The following is a 15800-nucleotide window of genomic DNA, read 5'->3' on the forward strand; positions in this document are numbered from 1 at the left end:
GGTAAGGAGTTAAAAACTGTAAAGAGATGAGCTCAATTTTGCTACAAGAAAAAGGCACAAGGTGTGGACCAAACCTCCATTAGATGATGGGTGCTGTTTATGTACATAACTATTTACAAAATTTCCTGTCCTTTTTTGGTCCTTTGAGAGAAAGGTTTATAATTGTTGAACATTCATGAATGAAAATTATAAGCAGCTGCATCATCTGACATGTGCTTTATGAACATTGAAGAGATTTGCTTCCAAATGTTACACTTCATTGAAGTAAGGAATGCATACAGGTCCTTTACTCTGGGTTCATGTAATTTTAGTTTTTTTCTTTAATTACTTTGAAAATTCAACAATTCTGTATGACTACTTCAAACCGAATAAATGCTTTTATGTTTTTTATCACTAAGACTTAGCCAACTTGAGAGATCAAATGAGTCATACTCTAGAATTCACTAAAGGCTTTTCTTCTTTTATCATAACAAGTAATGGAAATTTGTTTCTGTTTTGCTAATGAAAAATACAGTTTCTAAGAGTAAATGTTCATTGAAGTAATATGATTAAATGCATTTAATAATTTAAAACAAGTCATGCTGATTGAGGTCTATCATTACAAAGCCCTGCTTCACAGCTTACTAAACATCTTTTGTTAAAGTTAATTCTTGTCTATGGTTTCTGTATAAACCTCCAATATTTCTCATCAGTGTAACTTTTCTAGCCATGCAAAGATTCTTATGCAAAACATTGTGATTTATGCATTCTTATGTAACATATCTAGTGCTACTTAATTACTATATTTCCTGTTTTGTGTTGTTTTCATTAAAAAAAAAATACTTTCAGTGTTTAGCTTGGCAGTGCACCCAGATGCTGTTTCATGGGGATGTTTCAAAGTCCACTTTTGTATTTGCTTTCAGTTTAACTGCTGAGGTAAAGTAATCTCCCAAATCTAACTTTGATCAGTAGTTCATATTCTTCTAAGAAGTGATTCAAAAACAGCTACAGATACAAAAAGCATGCAACACTCTTTACTTGACTGCATGCTTTCAGTATGCTGCATGATTTAAGCATGCCAACAAATTTTGTGAAATAGCAGAAATATATTTGAATACATACTGCATGTTGATCAACTCTAAGCACAATTATTTATGATTATGTACAGAAAAACAGCTGAATTATTGAGACTGAGGTATTGAGATAATTTTAATATTCACTAAATAATCTATATAATTTTAAAACGATTTTAATAAAGATCTTTACTCAAGCCTTAAAAACATGTAAGATCCACAGGGGAGAAAACAGGAAGGAATAATTACATATGACAATTCGTGGGAAATTGCTCCAGATTAACAGTTTAATCACAGAAATGTAAAAATATATGTTGAAACAGATATCACAGAATCACAGAATGGTAGGCGTTGGAAGGGATTACTGGAGATCACCTAATCCAATCCCCCTGCCAAAGCAGGTTCACCTACAGCAGGTTACACAGGACAGCATACAGATGGATTTTGAACATCCTTGGAAAAGGAGACTCCACATCCCCTCTGTGCGGCCTGTTCCAGTGCTTCGTCACCCTCAGAATAAAGAAGTTCTTCCTCATGTTCAGATGGAACTTCCTCTGCTTCATTTTGTGGCCATTGCCCCTTGTCCTGTCGCTAGGCATCATTGAAAAGAGTTTGGCCCCATCCTTCTGACACCCACCCTTAAGGTATTTATGAGCATTTTTAGGTCCCCTCGCAGCCTGCTTTTCAGAGACAAAAACAAATTTCACACTGGTGTTTAAGAAATCAGAATGATAATCCTCTGTAAATACAGCAATTTCATGGTAGTTCCTTTCTTATCAATTTTATTGATGTACTGATGGAGTATAGTAACACTTAGATTTTTAAGTGAAGAACTTATAGGCAGAACACAAGTTAAACTTCTACCTTTTAACTAATTGTATTATTGATACTTACCATCTCTTATGTTTGCTGAATATTTTGAACTTCTCCATTTTCTACACAGTAGGAAAAAGAAGGGTACTGGAAGTATTCATGAGTCACTCATGATGTTTTATTCTCTCAAACTTGGAGAAAATATTGTCTGAAAATTGTGCTTTTTATGTACAGACATCTCAGAATGGTTCTATCACAATTAGATATTCTTTAATAAGAATTGTGAAGAAATATCCCTTGTTACAGCAGCTGACAGATTTGACAAGGGAGCCCAAAGACATGACTCTGGTTACCCAAACACTTCTTCAGATTTTAATTGTAAACATAAAAGTTCAAGTAAGTAGATGCTGAGAAGTCTCCTTCCAGTGTTTCAGACCCAAGGAAGTGCTTAGACACCTGAGAAATTTCTGAGAAAAAGATATTACTACGTCTTGTTCTATTGTTTTAGACCATTGTGTCTATGCTGATGCAGCTGGCTATACGCAGCACTCTGAAGCAGGAATCAAAAAACACTCCAAGACCCTTTTTCAGTCTCCCACTACTTGATGAAATAATCAGCTGCAGTCACTTCTACTATAAACAATGTTGTCAATGAAGAAAGGACTCTAAAACACCATGTAAAATATAGCTTCCTATGAAGACAGAACACTGAAAAAGCAGCTATACATTACCTAAGGGTGTAGGCCTATTTCAAACAAACTCAGCTTTTCTGCTATCACAAGCATGTAAGAGCCTGCTGGAGAGATAAAGCACTAAAATACCTACAGCTGAGTGAGATAAAAAAAGGATAAAATAGGCTGGTTCTTACCCTTCTGGCTTGTGCCTAGTGTGTAGTCACACAGCAGAGTAACATAATGACAGTAACTTCCAAGTGAAAGCAGAGTCGTATTTAGACTTTGTACCAGCCTGTAGTTGGAATCAGCTCTCAAACAGCACAGATACTGAAGGCTATCATGTGAAAAACCAAGTATTTTTAATTTCTCATTAATTTCCTTTCAGTGTCCACTGAATATTCTGCAAATTTTGTACGGTCATCATTGTTTTGGTAGGGTAGCAGCAACAATTGGTCCCAGCTTTAAGTAAAATATTCAAACTCCTAAGAAACCTTAAATCTTTGCTATTATTATGTATGATTCCTCATGTGTTTGCTTATACTGTATTTATCCATTTAAAAAAAAATACATTATTAAATGAAGTAGACTAACAGAGATAAGATTTCCTGATGATAATAACTCTGTGGATCACCATCTGTTTGGAATAGTATTCTAAGCTTTGCAGCTTAGAACCCAGCACAAAGCAGCTCTTAAGCGCAGGTATACAACTGTGTTACTGGTTTAGTTATTGAGTAACAGCTTACATCTGAGATGGGCATTCTGCTGTATTATTTGAATGGAGTGTTTTACATAAGCAGTTTGTTGCATCAGTGAGGCTATAACAGACTGGAAGATTTTTGGACCCATTTGTTAATGATTTGATAATAGGAAAATAAAATCTGAATAAATTCTACACAATTTATTATTGAGTGATAAAAGGTAAAAGATCTAATCTGCTTTCTACTAACGTACTTTACTAGGTATCAGAAATAGCTAAATATGCAGGTCATACTAGTAAGAATTTGGCTCCTCCTTCAGATTGGTTTTAAAAAGTGTTGATATTGGAAAAACATGGTGAGATAACAATTAACTTACTTGTTGACATTAAGCAACAATCAATCTATTCACTTATGCGTATCTTCTTATATTACTGTGACAACCTACTTTCTTTTCCAGTTGCTGGGTCTTAAGAAAGATTTGCCTGAAGGACATCTATCCTGGTCACAAGCTTTCCTTAATCTCTTGGAATAGCAAGTATTCACTCATTTTTTTCCATTTGTAGAGGACAGGCTAGTATGAATATGACCTTGAGCCACAAAAAGGTGCAAAACAGAGACACAAGCAGCAAAAAAAGTACCATAGATAACTTCATATGTATAGACATTGATGCATGTGTTACTTGGCGCTAGGGAATTTAAGAGAATACGAAGGTGCCTGCTTTTACTTTTTAAAGACAGTGACATACAGACAATGATAGATTAGAATGGAGAGAATTGCATAATATAATGTCGTCCTGACTAGATAAATGTATTAAAAATGTGAGAAAGACCGATGGGTGATACATAACAAAATAAATATGACTTCACATTGCAGAAATGCTGGAAAGAAAGCCAAAGCCTCTGGAGTTTTCAGACATGATTACAGAAAGGTTCAGGTAAGAAATGGGGGAGAACAGAGTTGTTCTGCACAGGACTGGTTATAAATCCACCTAAATATGATTGTAATTGTTTTTAATTTGCGTTGTAGTGCAAATCCTTAGTCCTAAAATTGAAGGCTGGATCCTTAGTCGCAAAATAGGACATAATACAAGGCACTGTAGAAAACACTGTATGAATAATGAAAAAGGAGCTTAAAAGCACCTAGACCACACTAGCTGCATTGATGATAGGTAGCAATGGTAGGATTTCACAACTTTTCAGTGGGATTTATAGCAAAGACCATTTTTCATTCCTACCTTCACTGTTTCTTGGGAGCTATTCCAAGTGCCAGGCAGGAAAAACTGTAAGGACATTTCACTGGCTTTAGATATCTGGAGCAACTTCTCGCTGTACCTGTAGAGACTCAGATCTGATAATTTATGAGATGGGCTGTTAAAAAACAGAAAAAAGTAACCAGTGTCAGTAAAATATTGCTGTAGAACTCAACCCTTTATCCTGCTCTTTGTAACAAACAATGACTTCTACAGCAATATATGGAACTGGCATGCACTGATCAACTTTGACACACACTCCCCAGTAAACAGTAAAAAAGAATAAGAGTAAGGGAAAATATGGGAATTCTGCAGGAAGAGGTAATTGTTAATTCAAATAAAAAGAAGTGACAAACAGAGGTTCACCACTTTGTTGTGGCCAGAAGGAAAGAGGTCTGCATCAACCAGAGAGAGATTTTTTTAATCTGCATGAAAAGGATAGCTGAACTTGGTGGTAAATTAGGTTACCTAGTGATAATGAGCAGAAGTGAAAGGGATAATAAATCAAGCAGAGTGTAAGCAACACTCTCTAGATCAGATCGCAGCTTGAGAATTAGAAGAACCTGAATTTTGATGAGGGGCAATCTGGTAGAGTGCAAGAAGCCGTACTGGATACCTTCTAAGATGCCACTGAATTTTAACTTCATTAATAACTGAGAGATATAAATCCAGACAGCCATTTGTAGGTAACACCTTCAATAAGACATGAGAAGGAGATAAAACAGTAGTATATATTGGGAGATTTATATTCTGTCTATCCTTTTCGATTACCCATGCACATTCTCCATATGAAGGAGAAACTTTCATTGTCTCCATAAATTATCACCTCTTACAAGTATATGTCCTGCCATTTATACACACTGGGTAACCTTGCACTCTTGGAGAAATTTGCTTTATCTCCTTGAAATTTTCTGTGGAGTTAAGTTTGACTTGGTGTCACTGACAGACTTGAGATGTGGAGCATAATCCTGAGTGAAACTCACTAATGCTCACTTCTCAGTCTGCAGCCTCAAATCTTCCACATCAGTAAGGACACAAGTACTTGAGAATCCAGGTTTCCAAGTATTGAAGAGAAATATTCATCTAATTTCTGTAAAGTTTACAACACATATTCATTACTTCCCGAGGTGGAATACCCCAAGATTTTGTCTCCTCATCCATAAGAAGCACTGAGGTTTGAATGCTTTTATTGATTTGTGTTAGAAATCTGACTGCTTTCCGTGTTTGTATACATCCCACTTGTTGCGAAGTTTTGATTCAAGGTTGTTATTTTCCATCAGCATTCCTAGTAATCTTTTATTATCTGTCCCTCAGCTGAGAAACAGAAAGTGGGATAGAAAGCAGAAAGAATAATGTATTTATGTATTCATTTATGTATGTGTTTATTCATTTATTTAGAAAGATATTTCAGTATTTAATTAGTTCAGAACATATTAGATTCAGTAAAGAATTTGTCTGATTTTGAATTGCCTATGAGTAAATCAAATATTCGACAAACAAGCAGATCAGTTACATGATATTTTTGAAGATGCAATCTCAGTTTAAATGGTTTATCCTTTTGCAAATATTTGTGTCTTTGTAAAAATTTGCTTTATGTTGGGATGCAGATCGTTCAGAAGTAATTCTATGTAAATAATCATGTGAATGCTTGCTAGAAACTTAATTGTATTTTCAGCAGGAGGTTTCCCGCTCTTCCATCTTTGAGCAGAATTTAACTAAATCAATATGGGTTTGTATTACTTTTTTATGGTTACCTAACTGAAGCAAATTGAGAGGATGGCTCACTATTTGACAGAAAATCAACATGTAAAATGTCCTTGCATGAAGATGTTTGTCAGCTGCTCTGCGGAAACAGATTGCATTTCATACTTACAAGTGGTAACTCAGCTGTTTGTCACTTCTCCTGAAACCTCAACCTCAACCTTGCTATGGCCACCTGGTGCTTTAGGTGTCTGAGTTTACCAGGAAATCTTGCATTGCTGTTGTCCTTAACTGCAGCAGAGAAGAAAGACTGCACATCTGATTAGTATTTCATGTCCTCAGACGAACTCACCAAATCAAGTTTTTGGGCTCCAGGAAACAGTCCAGCAGCAAACTTCAAGAAAAAGTAACTCCCACTTTCAATGTATAACTTTTCTCCACCCCTTCCAATAACACTCTGAAATAATATGATTTTTTTTGACATTGTATTGAAGTTGGAAAAAGAAGGAGAACAGAAAGGAACTAAAAGTTCATTTTTAGTTTCCTGTGTGAGTATTGTACACTGGAAACACCAAATTTTCTCTTTGCTGGTCAAGAAATGACTCAGCCTTTAAAAGTACCTGTGCGTATTCGGTTTGTGACACCAGTTATGACAGAGGAAAAAGATAGTGGAATATATATGCAATCCTCATTGGCAACGGCATCAAGCCATAAAATGGAAAAAAAGATCATTATTTTTCTCTTTCTGTTGTGCTCATCTCTTGATACCATAGTTCATACAACATTGTAGGAAATGGAGGGAAGGATTAGCAATCAGGAGCCAGTAAAGACTGAGGAGTCTTTTAAATTCTGACTGAGGAGGCTTATAAATTCTGCAACTCTTTTCTTAGGTGAAGAAAGCACAGTAAGCTTGTATGCTGTTTATCTAGCTATTACAGAAAAAAAATAATCAGAAATGGTTTATTTTGTTCTTCTCTGTCTACTTCTTTCTGGCTGATTTGAGCTCCTGACCCTTCTTCCCTGCTCCAGGAAGGAAAGATATATCAAGTTGGATGAAACAATTCAAAATATATACTCTTGTCAAAAGGTAACTACGAATATAGGGAAAGAATATAAGCTTTTGTGAAAAGTAGTTCATTAAGGGAGGGGAACCAATTGCTTATATGAGAGAATTAGATTATTTCAAATGGGATAAAATTAGGGAGAAAACATAGACCCTATAATAGGGGAAAACAGTAGGGATTAAATGGAATTATTCTACACCAAAGTTTTAGTGCTTTTAATCAAGTTATTATAGTTAATGGCTCCAATATCAGCAGATAAACACTATCTAGTAAAGTAGTGGTAACTAAGTTTCTAAATACCCAGGCTCTTTGTTCTGTCCTTCTTTCTTAGAATTTTATGTAGTCCTTCCACTAATCTCCATAAAAACCTGAGAAAGAAACTGAAATCATACACCAGTCAAACAACATCTGCTTTTCCAGGTTTGTAGTATTCTACTCCATCTAATGTGTGTGCTTCCTATCTGTCTCTCCTTTTAAATAGTGTTGACCCACAGACCTGTGTCATTAAAGTCTCAACTTTTTCAAGAATCTCTGAACTCTGAGCTATTCTTTTCTTACCTCTCTGCTGGTTCTTTATTCCTCAAAAAAGATTTCTCTTCCTGAACTTTCCGTATTCAGCTACTTATTTCAGCTTTTTCCTCAACCTGATGCCAGTTAAGTAAGGGAAACTGGAGCTCACAGAGACTGCCTTAATTGTTTACAGAGAAGGAATCCAAGGACATACCCTAGCATGTCATTAATCTGACTGTCAGTAAAGAAAATATCTCTAGTCCTGCATAAGTTTTTTAAATTGAGAGGTATAGTAAACCCTCTACTGTTCACTTCTTAAAGGTAATGCCAGAAAAACAGGAGAATGAAACCAGTAAAATATCAAGTTAGAAATGAGGACTTCATACTACTTACACGATGACTAATGTTTTTGTCACACTTATAACTCTGAAGGTTTCAGATTTTCTGATTTTAAACCTTTGGAAACACTCAGAATAAAGTAGGTTGTCTCTTATACTTGTTAATATGAAACTCTGAAAAAAAACAATTGCCATTTAGATTTCCAGAATTCTTTAATTATGTTCTTTGCTTCACCTATTTAAAAATTTCTCTGGAAATTAGTGAGAGTTTAATATAGTGTGAGATGTCACAACTATCTTGCCCCTTGGTGCGCTAAATGATGTTTACCTTGTAAAACTTGTGAAAAAACTTGCATCTCTAGTCACAGTACAGGCAAATATTGACAGCTGTTTAAGTTCATAAGGCAGCGCTGTCTACCAGAAGAATCATGAGCTGAAAACAAGCAGAAACACAGATAGCAAACACCATCTGTAAATAGGACTATTTCTGCAAAATAGTATGTCATCTAGTTCATGGGATTACAGACATATTCTTTGAGATGTTTCTGTATTTTTACTACTCCTGTAATGAATTATAAAAAGAGCAAGACTTTCTTCTTAAAGAATTTTTTTTTAGGAAGAGTGCTGAAAATAAGAACATGAGCTTATAGTAAAGTAACAGTTTGATAGTGAGATTAGTCGTAGTTCACTGTTCTTTTGGCTAATCTGTAAGTTAAATGCAAACTTCTTAAAGAAGATATTAATATCAAAACAATCAGGAAGATGACACTGAACAAATGTGAAATAATTTTGTTGTCCAAAATATTTAAAAAGTCAGCCAAAACAAGGCCCATTTCCTGAAGGCTGACAGTTGTCTTTCAGGGAGTTTCAGGCGAGAGCTTCAGGCAAGCCTGTCAACAAGTTTTCCAACCCTTCACCAGGGAGGGGAATTTGCAAGGTGCACTCTGTGCCTCTATCAGGCCTGCCTTCTTTGGGCATCCATTCTTGTTCTTCTGCTCATGGCTCAAAACCTCACAGGCTCTCTGCAGCGCTTGGAGGGCTCTGCCACTAACATGATGAGGTGTTCCATCAACATCTTTTTAATTGGGATATTAATTATGCAGAATGTCTTTCAGATTCTGGAATCACAATTAAATCATTGTGCAGGCTTTCTTCAAAGTAAGTGTGAAAGGAGTAGTGCTAGTTCCCACAGAGACAACTTTGTAGGTGTTGATTTGACAACCACCTGGCAAGTGCCTTTCTTTTACCGTAGGGAATAGGAGAAAGCAAGTGCAGGAAGGAAAAGGAGTCGCAGAAAAAACACCCGAACCAATATACAAGCACAGGTGCATTATTTTTTCCTCTGATTTTTACCTTTATCCCCCATGATACCTTCTCTCTGCCTGTTGGTCCATACCCAGCTCCAGTTTATTCCATCATAGATCTCAGTCTCTTCCATGTCTGTGGTTAAACTTTTCTGTTTCTTGGAATATATCATGTAACTCTCTTATATGATCTGTTTTGACATATCTACTTTCAATGCAGAAAGGCATTTCCAGAAGATTCAGTACATTCATCTTTTGACGGCAATAACAGATGTATGGTAACAGTAATTGTGAGGGATTAGAACATGCTCAGTTAAGAAAGATTTTAAAAAAATTTAGCTGCTAAACTCTACAGAGTCTGTGCTGATCTTGAGCAAGAGGAATTTTTATTTGTTTTATTTTGGCAGGGTGTTACTGAACTGACAAAATACATTTGAATTTTTGCAAGGTGTTACTGAATTGGAAAATACATTTGAATAGTGAGAGACTCAGGAAAAGACAAAGCTTGAAAAAACAAGATTCTTTCCAAGCAGAAGTAACACTCTGAATCTAAGGGATTTAACCTCTAGCACAAAGCAAATGTGAGTCCCCCAGACCTTCTGTAGCTGAAGTAGCAGTGCATAGAACATTCCCATGACAGGTATAAAGCCAGATAAATTTCCAGCTCAAATAGTTAAAATGCAAAAGCTTAGAAACCACTGGAAAAAAGGTGTGAAAGAGAGCTATTGAATTTTCTAAAAAACAAAGTTTGTACCTAATAACGTGACAAATTCTATTTATTTCATTTAAAAAACCCACAATAACCTGAAGTTTGAAAAACCAGTGATTTTCAAACCTTGAATACTGAAACAGATCTGTATATTGCATAAACTTCTTTTTGAAGATGCAGTAAAGCTAAAGATCACCATTGTCAGCTTGTTTATACCAATATCAAAAACTATCACAAGGTACACCAGTTTGAAAATTTCAGTTGGGAAGTGTGTTTTCGTAAAAAATGAAATTATCTTTAGGAATTTGTTTGAGAAAATTTCATTTATAAAACCATATCAAAAGAAGGCATACTGAAACTGTCAAATCATTTTGTTATAACTTCAACTTTAAACTTTGCTACGCCTAAGAACCTGATTTTTCTTTTTATTTGTTTGGAAATATATTGGTTTGGAATATATCTTACATCATAAATTGTTATGTATTTTAGCATAACATTTTAATCCAGATCCAGGAAATACATCCAGATCCAGTTGCTGACACACGTGGTTTTCTTATTGAACATCATTATTTTGTATGGAAAAACAGTTACTGAAATTTTCTGCAGACCCACACTTTTTGCATAAACGCAGCTCTTCCTTAAAGGCCCTGGGAGTTACCTTCCAAAAAATAAATATTTACCTGTCAGTGTGGTTTGTATGTCAAGTATATGACCTCTGAAATGACATGATCATACACAATCCAAGACAAGATGCATGGGTCATCTTCTGCTTAACTTGTGCAAATATCATGTATGTAGATTTTCTGAGCCTTAAATAAGTAGCCTTTGCAAGGAAAGCACCTGAGGAGTCCAACTAGCCATAAAAGAGTTCATGGAAGTGAAAGCCTCTGAACTGCAATACTATCCAGGTTGGACAGTTTTTCTCTCCGTGGAGAACTTTAAAGGCTCCTCCTCTCCCCATTAACTGCACAGAAACACGAACACTTATTTCACACAGGTTGTTTCATTCCATACATAAAAGTAAATGGACGTTAGATGCCGAGATTAGATGGTCTTGGTCCTGTTATGCCTTTAGTATTTCCATGTGACTCATAGCTACAAAGATGCTCTTTTTCTACAGCCTGTGGTTTTATGTCACTAATGCAGAAAAGAGACAATGTAGAGGATAAAAGTTCACAAGTTACTATTTCTTTAGCTTCTTTTACACTGTCAGATTTATAGTTTTGGGAAGTGACTTCTTGTTTTATAGTACAGTATTTACCAGTAATGAAAACCATACTTCCTTGTGCAATACTGTCCTTCCTTCCCTCCCCACCCCCAGCACTAGAGAAGGGCACAGAAAGACGACTATGTCTCCTCGTGTTGTTCTTTAGACAGACAAACTATTAAAACCATATAACTCATCTTTGTCTGAATGAATTTTGTAATAGGTCTCTGAAAACTGTTTTACTAAGGGGATTGCATAAATAATAGCACTGCAGGCGGGCTAACTCACTTGCAGAATATAACTAGCACTAAAACTGTGTACAGTAGCATGGAGGCTGACTGCTACTTCTTGTACTCGTTCACAAGATGGATTGGTGAAATAAAATCTCATTACCTGCGTTAGGTTATGTAGTCCTGTTATGTGTAATTATCAAAGTCAATTTGCTGCTATACTTTGATGACCAAATCTAAGGAGAACTTCTTAAAAATAGAAGTAAGTATTAACAGCATCACAAGGTTTCAGATTATAAACCATGTGCAATTTACCAGTGTTGTCATGATATTGTTTTTAAAAGTGTGTCCTTCATTCTGCTGGTATGCAGCCATAAGTCGACACCCGCCTTCACAGAACTAAAGGCAAAGCAGGAGATGAATCGTCTTATTTTTACATTAACTCAAAGTCTCATGTAAGACACTTGGAGTTAAGGAAAGAGAAGGGGAAACAGAAGCTCTATTTAAATTCTGATTTTCATTTACACTAACTGTGAGGGCTCTTACAACTACTGGGAGGAAGTACGCTGTCCTCGACAAAACTGACACTTAAGCCTTTTCCTTAAACTCTGGGACATCTACATTTGTGTAAGAATAGTGTTAGGTCTGAACTCAGAAAAAGTCTAAAGACTGCTTTTTCATCATGATCACTGGTTTCTAAATGTGAAGTTTGGAGAATGAAATATATTATTATGATCAGAATTGCAGGAGTTGAGGAGAACGACTTATCCTAATTCAATATCCTTCAGAGTAATAACCTTTAGAGTCACTTTTGCTTTAATCTATAAAATGTTATATTGCCAGAACTATTATAATAAATGGTAGAAACCTTACGAAACACATACCCATACATTTGTTACAAAGGTGTTTTGTGCTGGGTGTCTTTTTTTTTTTTTTTTAAATCAGCAAGAAACTGTTAGAGTTTAGGAAAGTTCTTATATTCAGGTATAAATCTGTCACCTACTAATGATCAGGAATGAAAATACAAAATGAACACTTGACTCATTTCTCTCAGGTGACTTGGTTGCTCTTGCGAGGTCACTACTGTTGGTTTCTCTGCAGCTGGAGGGACTGGTGAGCCGGTGAAGCAGTCTGCAGTCCAGGAGGGCCACTGAGTCTGCAGTCTGTTGCACACTGGAGAACAACCTCTCATCCCAAAGATGACTGGGACCAGCAGGTTCGTATATAATGAGTACCCTGTTTGCTTTTAGAGAAGTCACACTGTAAGTATTGCCTTCGCTACTTTTTTCAGGGTTTTGTGAAACTTTGACCGTGAAAGATTGTTAATGTATAAAAACTTCCCTGTTATTTTTTTTTCCTCATAGACCTTCATTAGGAATTACTGAAGCACAGAGAGGAAGAGTAGGACTGACACTGATAGCTATCTCTGCTAAAAGTTAGTTGAGATAATTGTCTTGTCTTTGTCACTCTAATCTGTAGTTCAGTTTGCAGTGCAGAAGCTGAAGATGAATCTATGGGCTACAGTATTATTTAAGCATTCAATTCTTCAACCTTCATTCTGAGTGAAGAGTGCTTTACTCCTCAGTTATAGTCTCACAGATTTCACTAGGGCTACTGGGTTTTGCTCACCAACCTAACAAAATTCTTGGTGAAAGTGGAAAATCATGATGGATTTTCTAAGGAAGACGGCTCTTGTGGAATAGGGATTTGTGATATTGTGCTATGTGTGAGCATGCTTTTTGTTCCCCAGTTTCCCGTTCAGTGGTATGACAGATGGGTGCACTCTCATGCACAGTGATGTTCCTAAAAGTTCTTGGAGAAAACAAAAGAGAGAAAGTAAACTCTCTGTTTCCTGTGACAGGTGCAGGGAAGGAGACTATACAGCCCATCGGCAAGAGACAACTGGCCAACCTGGGTGCGTAGGCCTGGTGGCCACCACACATGCAGCTGTAAGCAGACTGAAACACTAGCTGTCCCTTGCTGGCTGGGAATTTCATAGAAATTTTAGATAGAGAGATGAGATTTTTGTTGCACGAATGGAAAACAGGTGTAGAAGAGAAAGGACAGAAATCTGTTGGAAAAAGGACCCGTTCTGGTTTTGGCTGCAGCCGGCAACAAAAACGCCACGCCGCCGCACCTCCCCCCACCGGGGTGCGGAGGAGAATGGAAAGAAACAGGCAGAAACTTGTGGGTCGGGATAAGGGCAGTTTAACAGAACAGCAAACAAAGGGAACAGTAACAGCAACGATACAGAAAAAGGGGAATATACAAAACAAACCAGCAGAACAGAACTGCTCTCTCGGACCACACCGCCGCCGCGAGCTCTGGAGCCGTGAGTGAGTTCCCACCGCCCCCCCCCCCCCCCCCCCCCCCCCCCCCCCGGAATCCAGCATGACGTCACATGGTATGGAATACCCGGCTCTGTTTGGCCAGGTTGAGGTTGGGTCAGCCCACCCGACTGTGGCCCTTCCTGGATTCTGGTGAAAATTAACCCTGTCCTGGCCAAACCCAGGACAGGACCTCCAACTCCAGTCCTTACTCACCTCATTCTTTTGGCAGGGCACGACCTGACTTTGTTATCTCTGTTGATGATGCACAACCATAGTTGAGATGATTTTGTACAAGGCATGGTATCCCAAGTACTCATCTAATCTGTACCAAAATATGAACATACTAAACCTCAGCACTGTGGTCTACCTTTTATATCTCTGCTTGACCCCTTCCTTCTGCTGCTCTTCTGAACACTAGTCGATCTCTGCATTTGCTTAAAAAATCAGTTTAATTTTGAAAATTACTTTATTATCAGTTAATATATTATATAAAATTATTCCGACTGTTGATTTAGGATGGGAACAAGACAAGTACGTATGTCACTATATAGTCACCAGTTATGTCATGCCATGCTACATACAAAGCTTTTCTCTCACAAACAGAATTAAGCCTAGGTAAAAGCTCTAACTTTGTGCACGGAGCCCACTGAAATCACATGTGTAATCCCGAAACAGGACCTGTGTTTCCACAACTGCAACTTGAATTATTAGATTTGAATTATGAAGTCTTAAAGTATTTTATGATCTTTGTGACAGTAGCACAAAATTAACATTTCAGCTTATTCCTGTAATTAAGCTGTTTATGGACATGTTGACATAAGATATTATTATTACTTGCCTTTTCCAGTTAAAATTAGTATTACTTTATTCTAGTCATTTAGTACATCTATGCTCTACTTTTGCCAAGGAGAAAAATCTATACTCTTTTGCAATGAATTTATTAATAATGATTGCAAGAATAGCTGTACTAATACTGAATTACAACACTTACATTTTACATCATTAACCAGTCTTTTCTACTGTAAAATTGAGGTAGAAGAATAATGTGATGCAATTTTGGTAATATCCTTTTATTGTAACCAGACTACCTGCTACTGCATTGTTTATGAAGTGATGAGCCTTGCAGTAAAAGGAAATTTACGTATAATAAAGCATGCTTAGTGAGATACAAAGTTACTTGCATAGTGAGAACAAAGCGGTAGAGGAATAAAGGTAAAAGTTTCCACTGGTGTTTCTCTTGGACACTGTTATTGCAGGAGTGTATCCTCATTTCTTTCACTGGAATTAATGATTTATTTCAGTCTGAATAAGACATATATGAGCTCTTTTGTCTCCTATGATGTAAATGTGTTGTCTTAAATTAGACATTATATAGAGCACTTTGTTCAATTCAAATGGTGAAAGAAACACTGAATAACTGTGTCTTGTAGCTCACGTGCCTTATAATGCAAATGAATGTGGAGTGTATTGCAAGACAAACTTACCTTGCAGAATAACCAACTTTACTGGTGCATTATTTACAATTTGTTTGTCGAACAGCTGGCACCAGGCTTGTCTCTAAGGTCTCAGCAGTCATTTGCTGTGAGGTATCTAGAGAGACACCTCACTTTCCTCCCAAGGCATTGAATTTGTAAGCATTTCTTTAGACAGTGAAGTGCCTGGCCAAAGATTAAACAAAGGTTCTGCTTTGCTTTCATATTTGTTAATAGGTAAATGCCATACCAATTTACATATATATATATATATATATATATGTAGTCTTGAAGAGGTCTTAGGGTCAGAGCTGTCCTTGATGAACATGGTGTCCATCCCAGAGGCAGTGCAATTGCATGGATTTAGCCATTTAAATGCCATCAGGAAGCTGAACATCTCTCTGCAACAGCCCAGTGGTTCAACCTGGTGAGCTCTTCTGACGGTCAA

This window comes from Opisthocomus hoazin, chromosome Z (assembly GCF_030867145.1).
Source record: "Opisthocomus hoazin isolate bOpiHoa1 chromosome Z, bOpiHoa1.hap1, whole genome shotgun sequence".
Lineage (NCBI taxonomy): Eukaryota > Metazoa > Chordata > Aves > Opisthocomiformes > Opisthocomidae > Opisthocomus > Opisthocomus hoazin.